The following is an 18,081-nucleotide window of genomic DNA, read 5'->3' on the forward strand; positions in this document are numbered from 1 at the left end:
CTCATTTATTTTTTTATGTCTCAAAACTATATCTAAATATGTTTAAAGTGTATATGAGAGCAAGCCATAATCTGAAATATTTTCCACATTTATCTATTTCTAACTGGAATAAACCTATATTATGGTAAATATGTTTTCTCAAAATCACGTTGGGTGCGGCCACCTTGCATGCTCGGTGCTCGATTGCCATGTGAACTTAAAAAAAAGCTTTTGATTGGTTCATAACATTTCCCATTGTTACAGTTGGAGGACCACACCCATTTTAGTCATTCTCTCTACACCGTTTGATGAGAGACACCTCTTCTGCTTGCAGAGCTTTTTTGAAAAGTTTTTTGCTGTGTACACATATCTTATAGTACACACAACATGCAACGATCATCTTGATCAAAAATGATGCTCTGTACAGTAGCCTTCCACGTGTGATAGCCATGGATCTGAAACGTTACATCAAAGAACAAATGTGTGTTGCACGACCCCTGGTGTGTGTGTGTGTGTGCGCGCGCATTATTGTGCTGCCTTTCGGCCTGCGTATTTGTGGCTCGAAGGGGTATCATCAGCCATGGGCAGAGTGCACATCCTAGATCACATGTGACAAACAGTAAAGAGTAATGTGTAGATTTGTATTGCAGTATGCTCTGTTGTCAGCCTTTACCAGTATAGTAGTGTGTCATATGTGAGACTTTCAGCTTCACGTTTGACATGCATTGCTTGACTGTAATGATCGTTATCATTGTGTATGAGGTAACCTCACTGCTGATCCTCCCTCCATCCAAGCACATTCACATGTGTGCGCTTCGCGATAGCAACACTTTCAATAATACCGCACACCATTGACATGCATGTCTGCACATATCCACCAGCTTGACAATGACATGTGATGTTGTCCATTCAAAGTTTTCGGACAGCCTCTAATTAGCGATAGTTGCCACCCTCCCGGTACATACTACATTAATGTAAATTGCGGATTTTACGACATCTAAACTGCAACAGGGACACACACATAAGTACACTTCCTGCCCAGGCAGGAACTGAACAACGCCCAGGTCCCCGGAATAATTATTCAGACCCCTACGCTGGCCTGGTGTACGCAACCCCAGCCCACTTTGCGCACGTATAAATAGGATAACGACGAGGCCACATGTCCCAGTTCTTCCACACTGCTTCAGGTGATATGGCTGCATCCACCTCGCATATCACAATGCGCAATTAAAGAAAGGGATCCATGAGGTGTACATCATCCTGGCAATCAAAGCTACATCTGCCTGGGTGCACAGGGGCTGCAATTGAGTGCATTGCGGCGGGAGGGATGGGGTGCATCAGCCTGGGTGCACAGGTACAAACAAGCGATGTTGCCGTGCATAATGATGTGATCTCTGACCTCATTCAGTCACATCTCTGTCTCATGTTAAGGACCTGCTGGACCGTACTGTAGGCCTGAGCCAGCGGGCAGCACTGCCCTACAGACATGTGGTGTTGGCTTTTGGGGCACTGTAGTGAGCTGACTACTAAGTGGCCATGCACAGAGGCTTGCGCCACTGCATTGCATGCGCACATTATGCTTCTAGCATGCGCTCTGTTCCTTTGTATGTGAACGTTGGCATAACATATTATTATTTACCCTTGTGTATTCAGGTGCACTCCAACTCCTCTTTGAACCATGATAACCACTAACAGTTGGTAGATCGTACTTCAAGAAGGAAGGATTCACTCAATTGGTGTTCTCTCTTAAGCTTGAAATAAACCTTCATTTACCTTAAGACGTTTCCACCATTAAATTATTTCTCCCTTTTCAGACACTGAGTTAGTTGCACGAAAAAGCACGCAGCAGGTGCTGAACCAGGGATGATGCTCTGGCCTTTCTGACTCCTTCCATCATGGTATCAAGACACCGCCCCACACCGGAGACCTGCTGTGCCACCCTGAGAGGCACCCCGGAGTCGGAGCTCGCACCAGCAAGCCGTTGGACACACCGGTTGTGGTAGGTGAGCAGTGAAGCCTCGGTGCACAGGAGCTGCATTTAAGCACAGTGCGGGGGAAGGGGCTGGTGTGCAGCAGCCTGGGTGCACAGGTGCAGGCAAGCGATGTTGCCGTAGATAATAATATAATCTCTGGCCTCATTCATATCTCTGTTTCATTTTAAAGACTTGCTGGACCGCACTGTTTCTTGTGGACCCCAGCATCCCAGACACATGGGTGATGGGAGGTGAACAGTGAGGGCTGGGTGCAGTAGGCCGACACTCTGCCTCCTCCTCCCTCTGTTCTTTTGACTCTCTCTCCCCTTATCCCTTTCACCCACTCGCTCTCAGTCCCATTCTCACTTTCTTCCTTTCATTCTGCCTTCCTTTCTTTTTTCTCTTGGACAAGGCACACATACTTATGTTTCTTTTTTCTCTTGCAGGTTTTGAACGCTGCTTCCGGAGGAGTCCCACCCACTTTTTTAATGTTTTACTGTTGCTTGTTCGAATAAAGTTATGTTTCCATTTATTTGGGTTGTTTCAATAAAACTTATTTTTTTACCAATAAATAAGTGAGTGTATGGGTCTTCTTTTTCTGACAACACTTGTCTGTAGTTTATTGTGAAAATCAGCAGTTGATAGGAGGCTATGAGGGAAAACATTTGTAATTTTGCGGTGCACCTACCAAATATAAACCAACAGATTATTACATAAATGAAGCCTGGGTAATTCTACAACGACAAGGGTTCTATGAGTGTATCACTTTATAACACCATGAGTACTGCCCGTATGATCACAGAACCAATAAGGCACTGCCTAGGGCCACCGAGGCTTCAAGGACTGGCGAGGCCCAACCTGCATATTTAAGTAAAGCCCCCGAGGTTGCCGATCCCTGGTCTTGAGTTGGCCTCGAAGCCCCCCAAACAATTCGTAAACAATACCCGGCGAGGTGTCGATCCCCTATGCTGCGAAACATCTCTGTGCCCTCCCGCACCTAATTTACATGTGAGATTAAGGTCCCCCAGTGCTGCAGAGACCATGCAATATAATAATAGGATTGGCCCCGGAACATTACCCACCAGTGGGGTCATTTAAATGAACGGGTGAGACCTCGCTTCATTTTTTTTTCGGCATTTTTACCATCCAGATCCGCTTTATTGAAGCGATACAAGGTTTTCCTCCTCTCGCTTCAACGAGGCAAACAAGAATTTACTATCACAGGGTGGAAGCCATGCTCCCGCCCTGTAATAGCAAACATAAATGTCCCGCGGATGCACACCCCAGGACATTATAGGAGCTGCGCCTGGGAGGTGGCGCTTCTTAGGGCCATGATGCATTGGTTACTGCATAACTACAGAATTAGTATAAACGCATACTAACACTACTTGCACACGTGTAGTACAGCAACCAGAGTGTAGTGAAGAGGCAGAGGAAGCCCAAAATCCAAAAATATATATCCTACCAGAGGTAGGATCACATAGTTCGAGGAGTCAACGACCCTGGGATGAGTAGAAACAGCTTCACCAAGAAAACGGGTCTTCAGCAGAACGCAAGCAAGCTCAAAATCTTGGTGAGTGCGGCCTTCTTTTTACCTTCTCCCGCTCGTCGGCAAATTTATGTAGTGAAGAGGAAGACAGCAGTGGATACGATAAGTAGATTTATTGCAGGAAAGAAGACAGCTTAAACAGCCACCAACAGGACTAGACAGCAAGGCAACTGTCTTATCCAGCACCGTGTACAAACTCCCCAAGATTCCCCTCATTCTAACATTACATACTTACATTATAGTAGCATTACATACTAACATTCTACTATAACTTACATTGGAATACTACACAGAGCACATGACTTTACAGCAATGAGCTCATGGTTTCATCCACAAGTCTTGAGACCAGTAGGGGTGAATAATTCGCTTCCCACTCCCTGTATAGTATAAACGCATACTAACACTACTTACATAGTTATATTACAGCAGCCAGTATGCTACAGCACCCAGAGCTCATCACTTTACAGCAATCAGCTCGGTTTGATCCCCGAGTCTTCACACTGGTAGGCGTGAGTACTTCGCTTCCCACTTCCGGTATAGTATAAACGCACGGTAGAGGTCAGTAGTTCACTTCCCACTCCCTGTATGGTATAAATGCCTACTAACACTACTTCCACAGGTATGCTACAAAGACCAGAGCACATCACTTTACAGCAATGACCTCACAGTTTAGGCTCTCGGTTTCATACCCGAGTGTAGCAGCATCTCATCTCAGCTGAGCAACACCCCACTTTCAGTCTGGTAGGAGTGACTACTTCGCACTCCCCCACAGAGGTTACAGTGCTCCTATCCTCCTGTTTCCTACTCTTTTTGCCCTTTTCCCCTTACTCGTTTCAGCGGAATCACAAAATGGCTGCCAACACTTCCTAGTTGCAACAGCTCGCAGCCAATAAGCATCAAGCTCGTGCTCGTAATGCCTCAGCCAATCAGTTGGCAGAATTCACAAATATCGATATCTGCAAATTTCAATATTTACCCAAAACTACTGAATGGATTTATACCAAATAAACAAAAGGGTGCTTTCTAGACCAAGACCCTTCTCTCAAATGTGGGGTAATTCCGTTCACCCGTTCGACCAGTAGCCTGGTCTAAAGTTTCCTATGGAAATTAACATGGAGCAAAACACGTTTTGGGACTCCCCTTTTTACTTGCCCCCCCTTGACGAATCACCCCCAAACTTTCAACATAGGAGCTGATATGAATAAAGAATTAGTTTGGAGAAATTTCATGAAGATTCAGCAAATGACGCCACATTTGTAAGCAAAACAAAAAATTCTCTTCCTATGGAAACTTTGTCGTAACTATAACTACCTACTGGCGACTGCCAGTAGGTAAGATATATATATATATTCAATGAAAAAACCAAAGGTTTCACACATGTTATAGTTAGCTGGACATTTCACTCGTAAAAAACCAATGAAATTCCCCTGTTATAGTTAGTTCAGCTAACTATAACTCGCGCGCCCGCAATGCACTACTGATGACGTCACATATTACATCACTCATGACATGGTCAGTGACATCACTCATGACATCACTGATGACATCTCAAATGACATCACTGATGACATCATCCAGTGAATGTGTGTTTTTCTGAAAATTAAATATGTTTTATATATGTATATCTCAAGGTCGATGGAAGAATAAATGAGTATATAAGTGTCTAAATTGATGATTTGTTTCTGAAAAATTGATTGTATAACTGACTGATTAAGTGTATCTTTTTGAATACATGGCTTAGTGAGTAATGTTTAAATGTGTAAATACCTGTATCAGTCTCTCACTTTGTATATAAGTGGCTGCATGGGTTGGTGAGTAGCTACATGAGTGTCTATATAGGTTAATAGTTGGTTTTTTGAGTATCAGTATGAGTGTCTGAGTGTCTTCATGGTGCGGTGGGGGGTATTACGTAGTGCATAGATGCATGAATGAGTGACTCACTGTTTGTATGTGTTGAAGACAGCATGTGTGCAGGACTGTATGGGTGGATGAGTGTGTGCATGGGTGTGTTAGTGAGTGAATGACTATCTCAATAGTGTCTTCATAAGTAACTACATATGTTTTAAACTAGTATATGTGACTATTGTTGTTTATAAGTGAGTATATGTGAGAGTGAGAGATTGGAAGAGTTCCTGTATGAATAAGTATGTGTTTCTATAAGTGATTGTTAAAAAGACTAAGTATGTGTAAGTTTCTGTAAAAGTAAGTGTGCTGGTGTGTGTCTAACTGTATATGCAAGTAAATGGATGTTTGATTCTTTATTAGCATGAGTGACTATGTGTGTGAGTAACTCTATGGATGAGTGGGATTGTGTTACAGGATGTTTAGGTGTATGAGTACATATGATGTGTGAGTACATGTATGAGTGACTGTATAGGATTGTTGGTGGATGAGTGGATGTGTATGTGGATCTTAGAATTACTGAATAGGTTGTTGTAACTGTTATTGGTATGTCCATTGTTTTGAAAATTTTAGTCTCTATTTTTGAATGTTTGTATCAAAGGTTATATTAGGGTGAGAGGAGGTCTACCACTCTGTCACAAGGATAATGTCATCAGTGATGTCATTTGAGATGTCATCAGTGATGTCATGAGTGATGTCACTGACCATGTCATGAGTGATGTAATATGTGACGTCATCAGTAGTGCATTGCGGGCGCGCGAGTTATAGTTAGCTGAACTAACTATAACGGGGGAATTTCATTGGTTTTTTACGAGTGAAATGTCCAGCTAACTATAACATGTGTGAAACCTTTGGTTTTTTCATTGAATTTCTAAGGTTTTTTAAATGCTAATTCCTAACTATAACGTGTGTGAAACCCATGGTTTTTTCAGTGAATTTCAAAGATTTTTTAAATGCTAATTCCTAACTATAACGTGTGTGAAACCCATGGTTTTTTCAGTGAATTTGCAAGGTTTTTTAAATGCAAATTTTTTTTTTTCTTCTATTTTTTTTTACATATTTTTATTTTAATTTTCTATCCTTTTTTAAAGACTATGGTTAAATTTTTAAAATTCTATAATATGTTTTTTTAAATATATTTTATAAAATAAACAGGTAAAATTTATTAGCAATAAATTTTTTCCTTTTTTTTTAATTTTTTTTTTAGTACGCGTACCGTAAGCTTACGGTAAGCGTACGGTTTACGCAATGTCCGTAATTTATCTACGCTGTTTGCGTATAGTTACGCAATTTGCGTAGCCGCGCGTACTCCGCGTGGGGCGCGTACGCGTGTACGCTACACGCGCACGTTACGCGGAAGTGTCGGGGAGTGACTGTTATGCGGATGCGCGCAAGCGCGTGTCTTTTTTACGCGCATGCGTACTTTTGCCGTAAGCGTACGGTAGGTCATGTGATCATGAAACACAACTTTTGATTGGTTGAAACTACTTTCAGTTCTAGAACTCTCCTACACCACACCCATTCCCCTCATTTCTGCTTGTGATCCCTTAGGAGAAGGAGCTGGGTTGTCTTTGTGATACGATGGCATAACAGCAGAGCTCTTCTGAGAGTGAGGCTAGCAGCACTACCTTGAGGCAGAGAGCGAGGAAACAAAAGACCTCTTACGTATGGGAGTATTTTACTTTTCCAGAAGGCCAGCAAAAGGTAAATGCACCCTTAGTGACTTGCAAGCTGTGTAAGCGTGTACTTTCAAGAGGTAATCCTGACAGGAAGTATTCCTTTGGGAATCACACCATGATGAGACACCTTAAGGATGTACACAGAAGGACACATGCTCGACTTACTGAAGGTAACCCTTCAGTAAATCAACCAAGCACATCCACAGCAGCTCAGCCTGGACCATCATCTGCAGAGCCGAGTCCTTCTTCTGCAGGTCAGGTGAGCCCTTCATCTGTGGGGGGAGCATCTCCTTTTTCTGGTCCTCTGGAAATTAACCCTCGGTTTGCGAGGGTTGAAGTACGGTGCGCCCATTGTCACGATCTAATTACTTATAGGGAGACCAGTGTTTCCCTAGTGAACAGTAAAATAGATCAGCACACTTGTCGTACCGTCTAATATTCCCAATCTTTCTTTCCTCTGTCCCTGCATGAACACAACGGCTCTTTTAAGAGCCAACCTTACCTTTCATCTATTTTTTTAAAAACTTTTTTTTTTTTTTTTTTTACCGTACGCGTACGGTACGCGTAATTTTTTTTTTTTTTTTAAAAAACACTAAAAATCAATTATCACATTACAAGGTCCTTGAGAGACTACAATTAAAAACTGCAAATGTGATTGTAGAGAAGTGGAAAAAAGGGACCATGACATTATTGACTTACCATACCCACTCAAAAAAAGATTTATTCATTTAATTTATTTTTAATTGCTTTTAAAATGGTTATAGTTTTCGAAAATTTTCTATCTCAATCTGAAAAAAAAGAAAAAAGTATTAATATTTAATAAAACATTTAATAATACAGTACACATATTTACATATTTTTCAAAAAATATTTTTGCCTTTTTTTTGCTGTTTTCAGAAAATATTGCATTTCACTATAAATTGTGAAAGCAATTGCATTCATCATTTAACAGCAGGCAAAAAAAAATTAACAATCTCAAAGATTGTTTTTAAAAAAGCCCAGAATCTCTTTTTTCATAAACATAACTTTAAAGAAATGCATAATATTCTAAAAAAATATCATCTAATATCTATACTTATTTCTTTAAAATACCGTCTGATATTTTTGTTTCAGAAGTATAATCACAATAATATATGTCAAATAACTCCACAATACATCTGGTTCCATTTCCTTTAGGCCAAATAGTAATTTTAAAATTCTTTTTTTGTTTAATTTCCAATGGTAATCCAATAAAAAACAAAAGTTTAAATTGTACAGATGTCACCGTTTCTCTGTAACATTTTGGTTTCCGAAAGATTAATTAATAATTAAATAAGTCCACAATAGAATTGTTTACTTTTCCGCATGGCCAAATAGTAATTTTACAAATCTTTTTTGAAAAAATTTCCAATGGCAATCCAATAACATTCCAAAATTTAAATTGTGCAGATGTTACCGATTTTTTCTAAATTTTTGATTTTCCAAAGTTTCCTTAAAAAATAGAAAAATTCCACATTACAATTGGTTACCTTTCCATTAGGCCAAATGATAATTTGTTAAATCTTTTTATTTGTAAATTCCAAATGGTAATCCAATAAAATGGTAAAATTGTTTTCTCCAGATGTTGTCAAATCTCTCTAAAATTTAGGTTTCAAGAAGATTAGATAGGAATTTGCTAAATCAAAAGGCAAACGTTGCTTAAAAATCAATTGGGAATCATTACACAGTGTCCAGCCTTTTTCACATTTAAGATAAACTGTGTAATGACCAGAAGTTACAGTAGGTCCATCATGGAAAATTATTGCAACTGTTACAAAAGTTTTTCCTGAAATTGATAATTGCTGTCCTGTAAACTTCTTTATTAAAGTATCCAATTTTGAACCATCAGCTCTACATCGTTGCATCATTAAAATTACATACTGTCTGTATTCCTTTAAAATTAATGTTGAAAACATGTCAGATTTACACTCACTGCATTGCATACTATGATTAGCATCTTTAACTAATTTAGCAAAAGTGACTGTTTTACTCTCTGGCAATGTTAAATAAATAAACCTTTCAGAATCAACATTAGAGCCACATATAGTATAACAGTTTTCACAACTATGTTCCCATTTATAAGAGAGACCAAATACATTTTCAATGTTAACCCCTTCTTCTTCCAGTACCTGAAGAAAATAAATCAGGAATTCCTGTGCGTCTTGCTGTACATTTTGAGAAAACTGTGTTCGTCCTGAACATACATCTAAAACTTTTCTAATTTCAGTAGCACTTTCTATTTGAGTTTTATCATTACTCAGCTTTTCAAAAAGGAGACTCAGCACAGTACAGAATCTTTTTCCCTGATTTACTATTATCTGCTCTTGCAAACTTTCCAGATAAAATGCAACATTCAGCACTACATTAGCGTAGCAGTTGACACCAGAGCTATTTTCAAAATAACATCCTACAACCTGTTCTTCATTTTCCTTATTCTTTTTGCTTGCAATTACATCACTCCTCTTTTTTTTCCTCCTCTCTACATCTTCATTACAGATATTCTCATTTCTCCTTTTACGAGAAACTACACGTTTCTCCAACACAGGATACTGACCTAAATGAGGAGCATAGCTTCTTCTTAATCTATTATACTCCTTTGCACAGTTTGTATCAGCACTAACTTTTGAATCATCAAAGTCTATCATGAATAAACCTGATAATGTTTTCACTCGTGACAAAGCAACATATGCCATACCTTCTTTGAACACAGTTGAACCAATGTTCACAAATGCACAATCTACAGTCAATCCTTGAGACTTGTGAATAGTTACAGCATGTGCTAGAGAAAACGGAAACTGCTTCCTACGTACATATAAGTCTTTCACAAGCATGAAACGAACTGTACAACGACAAATATCTTTAACTTCTTCTATCTGATCAAATTTTATTTTTAAACATTCAATTCCATCTTTTTTCTGATAATTAATAAAACCCACAACTCTTCCCATAGCTCCATTAACTAAACCTTTTTCAACATCCAAATTTCTCCTTAAAAATACTCTACAGTTCATGCAAACATATAGATTTTTTTCTAATCCAGCTGTTTTGGAAATCTTCTTCTCTAGTGAATCCAATTTATTTTTCAGTGTGCCTGTTAATGTGACAGTAATTCTTCCATCCTCAATTTTGTCCACTGCTTCCAATTTCCTGATATCTTCCTTTTCCAATTTCAAAAGCTCCTCATTGAATATTGAGCATTCACGTAGAGTTGGCATTAAGCAGATGACACTTTTGTTTTCTGCAATGTTCTTGTATATCTTCTCTGCAACTATTTCTTCCTTTGGAAATAAATTATGTAGCAGCCGAGTCTGTAATGCTTTTTTGCCAGCTTCTGTGAGTAGTCCAATCCTGATATCTTTCAGAATACTTACATATTCTTCATCGTTTGCTTGCCTCATATTAGTTGTAAGTTCCTTGTACTCAAAGAAGGACCAAATATTTGTATTACCGATGCTTCCCAATGACTTCTTCGTGTCTTCATGTGTCACAGTATTAAACACTGGTTGTCCTTTAACTGGAGTAAGTTGCAAAAGATCTCCAAAAACTATGACGTGTTTTCCTCCAAATAACACGTCATAGTCTGACTTCAGAATTTGCTGCATTCTTAAATGCACAAAGGCAAGCATTAAGTTTGATACCATGCTCACCTCATCAATAATGAGAACTTGCATCTTCTTCAATACTCTTGAAACTTCCAAGCATGCTTCTCCAGTTAGCTTGTTGTATTGTATTTTGTTCTCATGCTCCACTGGTAACATTAGCAAACGATGTAAGGTGATTCCTTTTATGTTATAGGCTGCTAACCCAGTTGGAGCAGTAACCACACAAGACAAAGTAGAATCCGTTTTTTGCTGTAGGTAGCTTCTGATGACTTTTATTAGGAAACTTTTTCCAGTTCCAGCTTGTCCGCTTACATACATCCTGATTGGATGAAATGATGTGCATGAGCACTCTTTTTTTTCATGTAGAAATCCGTGATCAATTTTGTTTCTGATCTCTTCATAAATTTGTTGCTGCTCTTGATTCAGTTGTCTTTCCAAATTTTGTAAGTCTATAAATTCTTCTTGAGCTTGATTCATAGCTGTTTCCACTTCATTCATGGCTATTGATGCTTCATTTTCAACGATTGGTTGTCCTAGGGGATCTTGACTGAGTGTTCCTGAACTTTGGCTGTCCTGAGAACTGTCTCTAGCTATTTCTGCTGCAATTGTAGTTTCCTGTTCAATTTCTTCATTTAACATTTGCAGATAAGTTGTGAATGTTCTGCATTGTATGCTGTCTTTGCAAGCATTAAATGAATCTTCATAGCTTTGAAATTCTCCCAGTAGTTCATCCTCTGTACGCCATGGTTTAAACAGCTGTAAAAGAGCCAAGTAGTAAAATTCCTTTTTGTCAGTAGTGTCGCAACACAGCTTCCGGTGATTTATCAAACTTCCTTTTGTTTGCTTCACCAAACATCCTTCCTCACCAATGACTTTATATTTTCCATTGTTGATGTCTTCTGCGGCTTTCCGTGAATAAATGTAGTTCTGCAGCACTTCATAGAGACACATGTTCTCCAGATGATGACTTCTCTTTGGGTAATATGTATCCAACATGTTTGATTTCAAAATATCTGTACTTTCTGGGTCATTCTCGGCCAAATATTCAATTTCTCCAACAGATTTCAGTACCCGATTTCTCATTGCTGCAAGGCCTAAACTTGCGCAAATTATTCTTCTTGATTTCGAGTAGAGACTTGCAGAAGATAACCTATCTGAACATTCGTAGGATCCAATTTCTCGATGCGATAACATCTTCAAACTGAAACTGTACAGCTTCTTACTGACAGTTTTCTCGTGAGAAATCTCTTCCCACATTTCCTTCAATTCTGTTTTTTCTGATTTCGTAATGTAAGACGTTACATATCGAGCAACAGCAATGGAATTGTCAGCTACATACTGTATATCCATGTTAGCGTTCCACATGGATAAAATCACTGGGTTGTAGTCATTTATATTTTTTGATTCTTCTTTTCTTTTAAGGTTGTAGGTATTCTTAGGTGATTTTCTTGTGATAGTATGTCTCACAGCTGACATAAAACTGTTAACTCTTCCATTTGAAAGAACAGGTCTAGGAAATCCAAATCGACATTTAGTGTAGTATTTATCTTTGCTCTTGTATTTCCGTCGACAGTATTTTCCACACCGATGACTTTGGAAACGTAAAACTTGCTCCTTTAACTTTTTCTCTTCTGTGCTTTTTGGTATAGCACATGTTGCATATTCTTCAATGTAAGATAACACTGCTTCATCAGTATCTGTTCCAAACTTTGGGGCATCCTTGATCCACAACAGCATATGAATATGAGGAGCACCTCTTGCCTGGTACTCTTTTCTCCAAAAGAAATCCACTACTTCTCCTAGAGGTGGATTTTTTTTATTGCAGATGAAGGACATCATTGCCTCAAATCTATGATTGAAATATCTGCAAACATTAACCGGATCCAATGAGCACAGTTCTCCTGCTGTCTTGTATTCGATGTTTTTAATGTTTGAATTTGCCTCTCGTAGAAAATCCAGTAAATCATCCCAAGCGTACTCGGCACAGCTTAGGGTAAGGAACCATGTTGGAGTTCCTAAATTCCGTAACATGCATTTTAATTCACCATGGCGTCGGTACCAATATTCATTTGTCCCACGCTGACAAGCCATCAGATTGATCAGTTGTGTTTCCAAATGATCATCTCGGTGCTGCACTTTCTCCATAAAATCCTTAGCAGACACATTTTGTAAATGTACTCCACTTTTTAAAATGTGATTTACTGCATAAGACAGTGCAAACAAGTCGCTTTCAAATAAAAGATGGAACAAATAAGGAATACTTTGTCGAAATCTGGGATCTTCAGCATGTAGTCTTGTAGTCCGATACTCAGAAGCTGGAATCTGTTCCGGACGTTCATCGTATCGTCCTCCTTTTCCTTTAGGAAACAGCTGGGGAAAACATCGAGCTTCCAAACTCTCCTCCCATACACTCACGGGAGTTCCTTTTGCTTTCTTCATCTGAAATAGATCAATATTGTCTCCCATAACTTCTTTTGAATGAAGAGGATGTATGCTAAAATGTTCATAAATTTCTTCTTCCTTTGACTTGTCCACTTTTTCAATTTGTCCAGTTGGTGTTTCTGTGTCTTCTTGTAAATCTTCTTCATCTTCTTCTTCTATATAAATGGATTCATACCATTTGTTATTCCTTTTCAAATACAAATTTGCTCTTTGTACTTTCCGTACATCTACCAGCTCCTGCCAAATCTTCTTATTCTTTGTAGGTACACCATTAACCAGAATAATTAATGGTTCAGTTTCCAAAGTATCCGCATCAATAGTTTCCATATTTTTTTTTAAATCCAAGGGCAAATACACCACTCTACCTTTTAAACCTCTCAGTAAATCTGAAGGAGGTAATTTACCAGTTTTGGGCTCCATACGTACTATGGTCTGGAACGGATGAACACATTGAATGAGTATAGACTCATATGTATTTAATTCAGAAAGTTCAGCAGGAATAGCATCCAATTCTAAATTATTATGTACAGCTCTGGTCGGCATTCTATTTTCCTCTAACTTGTTGTAACAGTATTTACAAATACGCTGAACTTCACCCAATTCAAAACAATTTTCAAGAAATATATAGGTGGCAAAATCCTTCCACTTATAATTATCTTCATTTTCACTCTTTCTGTAGAGATCAACATACCTGGTTTGTTTTCTATAATGAGTTCTGCGGCAACAAATACAAGTAATATTTGGTCTTTCATTAGAGATTATTGCATATTTTGTTATGTGATCATTAAATGTCTTACTTACAGAGGGTTCTACATTTTCTTCCACTTCTTCCTCATTTACTGTGTCCTTCTCTGCACTGTTTTGTTCAGGACCAAAGTAACAAAACTGAATTTCATCAACAACCTTCTCTACATCTGATACCGTTCCACGGAACAGAGCCCTATTCAATTCATCTAACTTTCTTGCTGGACTTTTAGCAAAATACAACCGTCTCACAAACTTTCTCATTTCATCGTATCGTCCTCCTTTTCCTTTAGGAAACAGCTGGGGAAAACATCGAGCTTCCAAACTCTCCTCCCATACACTCACGGGAGTTCCTTTTGCTTTCTTCATCTGAAATAGATCAATATTGTCTCCCATAACTTCTTTTGAATGAAGAGGATGTATGCTAAAATGTTCATAAATTTCTTCTTCCTTTGACTTGTCCACTTTTTCAATTTGTCCAGTTGGTGTTTCTGTGTCTTCTTGTAAATCTTCTTCATCTTCTTCTTCTATATAAATGGATTCATACCATTTGTTATTCCTTTTCAAATACAAATTTGCTCTTTGTACTTTCCGTACATCTACCAGCTCCTGCCAAATCTTCTTATTCTTTGTAGGTACACCATTAACCAGAATAATTAATGGTTCAGTTTCCAAAGTATCCGCATCAATAGTTTCCATATTTTTTTTAAAATCCAAGGGCAAATACACCACTCTACCTTTTAAACCTCTCAGTAAATCTGAAGGAGGTAATTTACCAGTTTTGGGCTCCATACGTACTATGGTCTGGAACGGATAAACACATTGAATGAGTATAGACTCATATGTATTTAATTCAGAAAGTTCAGCAGGAATAGCATCCAATTCTAAATTATTATGTACAGCATTGGTCGGCATTCTATTTTCCTCTAACTTGTTGTAACAGTATTTACAAATACGCTGAACTTCACCCAATTCAAAACAATTTTCAAGAAATATATAGGTGGCAAAATCCTTCCACTTATAATTATCTTCATTTTCACTCTTTCTGTAGAGATCAACATACCTGGTTTGTTTTCTATAATGAGTTCTGCGGCAACAAATACAAGTAATATTTGGTCTTTCATTAGAGATTATTGCAAATTTTGTTATGTGATCATTAAATGTCTTACTTACAGAGGGTTCTACATTTTCTTCCACTTCTTCCTCATTTACTGTGTCCTTCTCTGCACTGTTTTGTTCAGGACCAAAGTAACAAAACTGAATTTCATCAACAACCTTCTCTACATCTGATACCGTTCCACGGAACAGAGCCCTATTCAATTCATCTAACTTTATTGCTGGACTTTTAGCAAAATACAACCGTCTCACAAACTTTCTCATTTCAGTATGATGAACAGCCAGCATCCTAAAATGATGGAAAACACTATTACACACTTTTCTAGATAGACAAGCCAGAGGATGACCCTGCAAACCAGTATTCTCTCTCACTCTGCATGGATCTAGACTTTGAAGCACCTTAATCTTCTGTTTCACACTTTTTTTGCTATATTCTCTTAGAAACTCACGAAATTTATCAATAGATTCCTGACGCACAGTGCAAATACTACTACAATTCCAAGTGTACACTGGGGCTTTAGGACGTCTCCCCATAGCCTCATCCGCCATCACTTGTACCTCATCTCTTGGAACCATTATCTCCTTCTCCATTATGCAACCATTTTTCACTTCATAAGCACGACCTCTGGTGTCAACTGCATGCAGCAAACTATTACTTTGAAAATAACTCTCTTCATTAAAAAAAGGTTCACTACTTGAACTATGCATCCATTTTCCTAAAAACACTTTACAAAAGTTTGTTCTGTTCACTACTCTTTTCCTTTTGCTATGTGATTTCAGTACATTAACCATTTTGTCTAATGTACGCATCCTATTCAAAATTAAAATGAATAGTTTCCTTTTTAATTCTAATGCCTTTGCTGCAATGGCTTCAATTTCTTTTTTTCTCTTATAAAACTTTGCCTTTTGCTTATATTTCTTCACATCCTTTATCAAATTGGACATAACTCTCCTCTGAAACATTTTTCTACGTATCTCTTTAAACGCTGTTTTTCTGTTTAAGTTTATCTTTTTAGTTGCAGAAGGTATATTTGCATTAACTAAATTCTCAATTTTTTCCTGTCCTTTTCGATTGAAATCATTCCTTCCAGTACAGACATTTTGTACATTTTTCCTTTTTTTGAATATGTTCCTTAGAAAATCTTTTGTTTGCTTACCAGAAGATTTTTTCTTCTTCCCAACATGAGTATCTTCAACTAACTTAGGTCCTCCAGTTGTCTTCAAATATAGGTTTTTTTTCTGCTCTTTTTTTACTCTGGATTTTGTAGGCATCTTAAATTTTGTTCACTGCTCTTCAGCAATACCTGAAAAAAACTAAAAAAAATTCCTTTATTTTATTTAAATATATTACTACATTTGTTTTCACATTAGTCACAAAACGAAATTTCTTTGCCAATTTGAAAGCACACTTACTGCTCTTTTTTTTGGCAAGTGATAAACACTTTTACAGACTGACACATTATGAATCCACTTTTCAGATTTTTTAAAAAGCACATGTCCAAACTGCTTTTTCAGACCATCACCATTTGTAACCTGGGTGACTGCCTACACTCCAGCAAGGGCAACCAGCCTTAGTGATGCTGAATGTATTTGCATTACTGACTGAAACCTCAAACCCCACTCGCTTGTGAATACTGTGCATGATTCCACATGGTAAGCAGCTACCTGTGTGCTAAGAGTCAGCTTCTGCACCAAAAAAAGGCTCCCCCTTTCCATCTAATGCAACTGTGAAATCACCAGAGCAATACGCAATAAATATCTGCCTGTAATTCCTATTTGCACACAGAGTCATGTTTTCACATTAGTCACAAAACGAAATTTCTTTGCCAATTTGAAAGCACACTTACTGCTCTTTTTTTTGGCAAGTGATAAACACTTTTACAGACTGACACATTATGAATCCACTTTTCAGATTTTTTACAAAGCACATGTCCAAACTGCTTTTTCAGACCAGCATCATTTGTAACCTGGGTGTCTGCCTACACTCCAGCAAGGGCAACCAGCCTTAGTGATGCTGAATGTATTTGCATTACTGACTGAAACCTCAAACCCCACTCGCTTGTGAATACTGTGCATGATTCCACATGGTAAGCAGCTACCTGTGTGCTAAGAGTCAGCTTCTGCACCAAAAAAAGGCTCCCCCTTTCCTTCTAATGCAACTGTGAAATCACCAGAGCAATACGCAATAAATCTCTGCCTGTAATTCCTATTTGCACACAGAGTCATGTTTTCACATTAGTCACAAAACGAAATTTCTTTGCCAATTTGAAAGCACACTTACTGCTCTTTTTTTTTGGCAAGTAATAAACACTTTTACAGACTGACACATTATGAATCCACTTTTCAGATTTTTTACAAAGCACATGTCCAAACTGCTTTTTCAGACCAGCATCATTTGTAACCTGGGTGTCTTCCTACACTCCAGCAAGGGCAACCACCCTTAGTGATGCTGAATGTATTTGCATTACTGACTGATACCTCAAACCCCACTCGCTTGTGAATACTGTGCATGATTCCACATGGTAAGCAGCTACCTGTGTGCTAAGAGTCAGCTTCTGCACCAAAAAAAGGCTCCCCCTTTCCTTCTAATGCAACTGTGAAATCACCAGAGCAATACGCAATAAATCTCTGCCTGTAATTCCTATTTGCACACAGAGTCATGTTTTCACATTAGTCACAAAACGAAATTTCTTTGCCAATTTGAAAGCACACTTACTGCTCTTTTTTTTGGCAAGTAATAAACACTTTTACAGACTGACACATTATGAATCCACTTTTCAGATTTTTTACAAAGCACATGTCCAAACTGCTTTTTCAGACCAGCATCATTTGTAACCTGGGTGTCTGCCTACACTCCAGCAAGGGCAACCACCCTTAGTGATGCTGAATGTATTTGCATTACTGACTGATACCTCAAACCCCACTCGCTTGTGAATACTGTGCATGATTCCACATGGTAAGCAGCTACCTGTGTGCTAAGAGTCAGCTTCTGCACCAAAAAAAGGCTCCCCCTTTCCTTCTAATGCAACTGTGAAATCACCAGAGCAATACGCAATAAATCTCTGCCTGTAATTCCT

The sequence above is a fragment of the Triturus cristatus genome, chromosome 6 (assembly GCF_964204655.1).
Source record: "Triturus cristatus chromosome 6, aTriCri1.1, whole genome shotgun sequence".
NCBI lineage: Eukaryota > Metazoa > Chordata > Amphibia > Caudata > Salamandridae > Triturus > Triturus cristatus.